The sequence below is a fragment of the Mytilus californianus genome, unplaced genomic scaffold, assembly GCF_021869535.1.
Source record: "Mytilus californianus isolate M0D057914Y unplaced genomic scaffold, xbMytCali1.0.p SCAF_9, whole genome shotgun sequence".
Lineage (NCBI taxonomy): Eukaryota > Metazoa > Mollusca > Bivalvia > Mytilida > Mytilidae > Mytilus > Mytilus californianus.
The window spans coordinates 58,213,269-58,220,197 of NW_026262745.1; positions in this window are offsets into that span (position 1 = coordinate 58,213,269).

A 6,929-nucleotide genomic window follows, 5' to 3' on the forward strand; every position below is an offset into this window, starting at 1 on the left:
CACAAACAATATATATATACACAATCCAAAAGTTTCAGGGGAATGAATCATGACATAGCTATAGGGGACAGGACAAAATAGTCAGCATGGAAATTAAAATGATATGTAAATGCTTAAAAAAATTAATGCCTACCAAATATCATTGACAAGGGTATAATCAGTGGTTAATCTTTACCTGACCCAATCACAAAAAGTAAAATGACTTAATTGTTAATCAAAACTTCATTAGCAATTATACCACATCATCTTATTATATCAAATTCCAAACAAGAAGAAAGCAATTTCTGTCTGTGTTGGGGATGCTGTCTCATTGCCGTACATGTATACTCAACATCTTTTGCTAAACCTGCTAGATATAAGAATCTCTTATACTGTGAAAATATTCCATCACAAGTTTCCAAGTTTATATATCCTTCAAAAAGACTCAGAAATTTTCGAGTAAATTTATTCCCAAGATATTAAACTATAATTATTGAACAATGCCAGGACAAAAAATGTGAGATTAATTATTGCAGTTTCAGAAAATGCTGGATACAAATAATACCATCATTTAAATAAATTTATATTTTTTTTGCCAAACGTATACAATGGTATAACCAATTTTAATTGTTGTTGTGACTGGACCTTCTACAATTTAGACAAGAAATGAAAACATTGCAAAATTTTCTGATTTCCAAGTATAGACAAACTAGATAAACATGTACATGTACATATGTACAAAATGGCAGCTACATGATATAAATGCAAGCAAAGAAAATACCAATTATAATTGTCTTGTTCAAACATTCTGTGGCGGTTACAGAGGTCTTGCTCAGTATTGAAGGCCAACATCAATATGACCAACAACTGCAATTAAAACACTTTTTTATGCTTTTGAACTTTTTGTATACCTGTATTCTGTGTTATGCTATTAAATTGAAATATAAATCATGATAAAATATGATTTTCTTGTTCTCTGGTGGACAATATATGACTATTTGTTCTCTGATGGAGAGTTGTTTCATATGCAATCATACATGTGTGTCATATTCTTAGTTCTAAAATTACATGTAACTCCATGTGTGGTGCATCAGTGAATTGTATGCCTACATGTATATCTTGTGTATATCTGTAGAAAGGATTAATGTTTGAATCAAATTACTTTATCTTTTCCCTGTACTCGCCATTAAAATAACAAAACACTCATATAAGTCTTATAAATGAATATTTCCTTCTTTACAGTTCAACTGAATATCATATATATGTCTATCTGCAAATGATCTGTAGATCTCTCACTTGGTTAGATATTGCAGATTTTTCAAATATTTCATGAAAGAGACGAAAAATTACATCCGTGAAATACATTTTTTTTTAAATGAAATCCTTTTTTGAAACTCCAATTGTAAGAAAATTCACAAATCTCCAAACTGCCTATATTTAGAATTCATTTTAACTGAGGTAAAAGCTCTTTAAGATGGTAAACATTAACTTCAATGATGATGAAAAAGAAGCTAAATTGTCCAGTTTATATTCCTCTGTCTCTCAGCATCAAGACAATAAATTCCTATTCATTTGGTATTGAAACAGTCAATGCTTCTGCTTAGTACATTATGTAGAATTGCTGTCTTTTTTCTACTTTTCATGGACATATTTGGTGGCTTTCTAAACAAATTTCAATCAGATCTTCCATAATGGCCATGATGATTTATAAGTAACTTTCTACTGCTATCTCACTGCAGGTCATCATCCCTGAAATATGAAAATGCAAATATAATATATATTAAATGATATTTTCAACATGCGAAAGATAATCAAAAGTTAATGCAAACATACTTCTTTAAGAATTTACTGTTAAAATGCTAACTAAAAATTTAAATTTATGTATGATGTTTAACTAAATTGTTTTGTATCTCCTTTTCCAAATGTAAATTATGACCATCATGACCATGATGACAGGAATACTTAAATATCAATATCAGTAATCCACAGCTAAGCAATTTTAGCTAGCAAGTTCAGTATATTATTGTATTGATATCTGTCATGTCCATGATGTCTGTGTAAATAAATTTTATTGCTGGTACAGATAAATTAAAAAACTGTCATGATTATTGGTACATTTATTAATGCAGTTTTTGAAAAATGGACAAAAATGTGAGATTAATAATTGTGATTTCAGAAAAATCTACATACTTGTACAGTTACTTATAAATTATAGGTATAGATTTCAGAATGTGAGTTCTTATAATTGCGATATTCAAAGTTGCCTTATAAAAATATGGCAATAATTTCTGAATTTACATCAAACTATATTCTTACAATGCAAGAAAACAGAAATTTATTTGCACAAATTATAAAACAGGAAGAAAGCCAGGCTCGCTAACATGTTTAACCCCGCCACATTCTGTATGTATGTGCCTATAATTCAGCGGTTGTCGTTTGTTGCTGTGTTACATATTTGTTTTTTCATTCATTTCTTTTTTTACATCAATTAGGCCATCAGTTTTCTCCTTTGAAATGTTTTACATATGTCACCTCAGGGACTTATACAGCGGACTATGGGCTTTGCTCATTGTTGAAGGCCATAAGGTGACCTAAAATTGTTAATTTCTGCGTCATTTGGACTCTTGAGTAGAGTTGTCTCATTGTACAATAGTTAGCTAATTGCAGGATAAAACAATTTACCTGTCTATAATAATAAAGCTCTCCAAATTCAAACCATTACTTTATATTTATTAAAGCTGGAATGGCATACTGTATCTTGTAATTGAAGGTGAGCTAAAAAAAAAAAAAAGAGAAAGTAATTATTTAATAACAAATAGATACTTTTTTTAAAATAAGGAGCATAAACATGTTGATAATGATTCATATAATTTCTAAAATAAAGAAATTACGTCTGCCACACAACCCTTATTTGATATCAGAATTTTATTCATACACATGTAGATATAATGCCTATTTTTTCTCAGATTTCTGGAATTGCTTCATCCTATGCAAATAAAGAGCTGTGCCATGAACACGATACGCATGTTGTCATTTTAGCTCGTCTTTATGGCTAAATTAATTTTTATGATAATGATGAGAGCACTGCTCAATTAGCCAGCCCTCCCCCCCCCCCCCCCCTCCCGCCCAAAAAAATCTAAATAAAATGTTTCGCTGAGCGCAGCTGGATACGCCCAAAGAGGTCCAACCCTGAACAGTTGGGGCAAAAATGGACACAATATTCAAGCTTGATACAGGTCTGAATTTGGATTGTAATTAAATATTTGACATATCATAGGTTTCTGAATAAATGTAGTCAAAGAACTTAAAATTGGTTGTATGAATAATTAAAGATTTCTTGCTGTTGTTCAATACACTGTGCTGATGTGCAATACTTTTCTGTTGTGAGACTATAAACAAATGAAGTTCAATTAATTCTCAATGTCATATTAGAAATTTTTGAAACTCAAAAGGGAGCTTACATCAATAGATATAAACAATTCACCAAAGTTTCATGAGAACTGCTGACAGCATTTTTGAGTTATTTTCCGAAAACTGGGAAATCTCCCTTTTTTTAATGAATAAAATCCCATTACTCAGAAATGTAAAATGTAAAATTTATAAAACTCTAAAGGGAGCTTACATCAATAGATATAAACAATTCACCAAAGTTTCATAAGAACTGCTGAAAGCATTTTTGAGTTTTTGTCCGAAAACTGGAAAATCCCCCATTAATTTATGAATAAAACCCTGTAACTCGGAAACATAAAATCTAAAATTTATAATAATCAAAAGGGAGCTCATGTCAATAGATATTAACAATTCACCACAACTTCTTGCAAGTTGGTGAAAGCATTCTTGAGTTATTATCCGAAAACTGGAAACCCCCCTTTTTTTAATGAATAAAACCCCATAACTCGGAAACGTAAAATCTAAAATTTATAAAAAACGAATGAGAGCTCACGTCAATAAATATAAACAATTCACCAAAGTTTTATGCAAATTGGTTAAAGCGTTTTTGAGTTAATGTCCGACATGTTGACGAAGGACGGACGGACGGACAGACAGACTGACAAACAAAGGTATACCATAATATGTCCCGTAAAGGGGCGTATAAAAACAAGTGAATCTGTGATTTACTGCTCACTTATTATACCCCCATACCCTTAAATTATAAGATTAACAGGAAGTTGTTGAGTGATGAATCTGAAAAAGCATGACACGGTTTAGCTGACTCATATAAACTCTAAAACCTGAAATTTCAGAAATCCCTGTAATGTTCCTGAGAAAGATGCGACATAAAATATTCATGGGACGGACGGACCGACTGACTTTAGGATGTACAGACAGAAGTAAAACAGTACATTTGTACCCCCACTTTTTGAAAGACTAAAAGTGGGGGTATAAAGATAAAAAAAAAACTTTCGTACAGTGGCACAATTCATGAATAAATTTTATGAACAAAATCCCATAACTGGAATAAGTAAAATCTAAATTAAAATATATAAAAAAATCTTCAGGGAGCTTACGTTACATTTCAGCAAAGTTTCATGAAAATTTGTTTAAGCGTTTTTGAGTCATTGTCCGAAAACGCGATAATTTCGACCCTTTATTATGAATAATGAATTATGAACACTCAAAAACCAGATATAAAAAATACCTAATAGAAATGGAAAGAAAACTTTTGTCAATAAATTTAAACAATTCACCAAAGTTTCATGAAGATTGGTGAAAGCTGTTAATAGATATTGTCTGAATGATTCACCAGCAATGAGCTCCAAATAAAAATATGTTTCTTTCAAGTATGTGTGATAGCTGATATTTAATTTATGATTATCAATTTTTGTTTAATTTGTGTTCATGGTGTCTGGTTTGTTTTAACTGTTACGCTTGTTGGTCCATAACACTTGTATGTGTTGTAATTTTTTTGTCTCAGCGGCTTGTGGTAGACTAACATTCAGAGCAATAAGAATATGAGACCCCCCCCCCCCCCCCCCTTAATCTATTGGTTCCTTAAGAGCTGTGGCCTTCTCCATTTATAAATTGATAATGTGATTTGCGTACTTTCGTGCATTCACACACTGGTCTGTTGTCACAGAATAAGCGACTTTATTACAAGCGGGACTTTTTTCTGCCTCTTGGACTAGTGGTCTCCCAAAGAAAATTTATAGATGGGTCCCTTCTGTTTACCGGGGATATAGCTTTGAGTAATGGATTTAATTCCTGCCAACAGGGACACAGTTGATATTTGATGTAATACTTTATTTTTAGAAAGAAAGTGCATGCAGTGTTCTATTTAATTTAAATACTGATAATTATTATATATATAAAAAGAATATGTCAATGTGGGAAGTCATGATGAGCAAACTACATATTAATTAGTCTAATATTATTGCTTCTTTAATTTTTTGCTGCGATTCCTTCCTAATAATGACGATTCCTTCCTAATTAAATGACGGTCATAGGAATATGAGGAAGGCGTCCCAGTTAATCATAAACAAAGCCTTTCAAGAAATTATAATATTATTTGTGTTAAAAATTGTTCTATTCAACCAGCAAGTATATAAACTTCCAATTGGTCATATTTCTGACTTGGTAATGATTTATAAAAAATACTGCTTCCAAGATAATTTATTCAAGGTGCAGGCATTTTCCAGAGAAAGACCCATGGTTTAGGATATGTAACAAAAATTACCCAGATTTTAATTTTTGCTTTAATGCTATAAATTCTAAGGAGAATGGTTAAATAGGGGGAGGACCACGGAAACACTAAAAAAAATGTCAAAAACATAGCACGGAAAATAAAAATTGAATTTATAAGGAAAAAAAAACATGAGAAACAACATCTCAAATATTAAGGAAAAGTACTAGAAGTTGTTACTCGGCATTCTCAGCCGTCTGCAGTCATTTTAATGGACATAAAGACGTTGCTGTCACCTTTAAACGTCCTTAAATTGCATTTGATTTCAAAAATTATTATTTATAGCAATTTGAAGGTCTTTATTACATACATCATGTTCATGAACCATAAATATTCAATAGAATTGCAAAACTTTTTTGACAAGCACAAAAACATTAAGAATACCACAGGAAACATGGAATATAAATAAGGGGAAACACAAAGCACACACATCAAACCAAACACGAGACATAGAGAGGTAAAACGTTAAACACGAAAACGAGTGAAATAAAAAAGAAAACGTTGCATAAAATTGACGCTTTACCACCTTGTAAAATTCAAAATTGACAAATACCAACAGCAATACGCAATAAATAATATAATATGGACTTCACACTGGTTTAATGGTGAGAGTAGAGGTTGGAGGGGGGGAGTAACACCATATGTGGTCGAGCTCCAGATTACGTGTTTAGGGTTCCTTTATGCAAGTTTGTGAGCCCTGTGCACCAAATTAAGAGCTCGATGCTTTGAAGGTAGAGATCATGGCTCTAGTCCAGCAACGTGGGTTCCGGAGAGAAGTGAACGGTGGAGCAAATCATAGGCGGATCCAGCGGGAGGGGGGGGGGGGGGGCATAGACCCTCCCTTCTGTTGGAAAAATTTGGTTGATTATATAGGGAATCACTCTAAAGCATGACTGGAGCGGGCCCCCCTTAGGTCAGTCAGCGGGCCCCCCTTATGAAAAGTTCTGGATCCGCCACTGCAAACGTACCCAACCAGGAATGGCAGGATACCTGCGAAACGAAAGTTAGAAACGAATTTAAGGGTAAATGTTGAGAATGGGCTCTTGGTATAATGCAGCGAATTTGTTTCATTCGATATTCTGTTCATTTATTGACGGGGTTCGATAAATTATTCAAATTTCAGATATTTGTTGCAGTCTAGTTTCGTTTTGACCACGTGTATATCATGCTTGCCAACACTGAACTCGTTTTGATCTAATAGTTTACAGTTTTTTCGCTTTCTGAAGCGAATGATTAACAAAACAAGCAACGTATGTTTCATAAATAATAC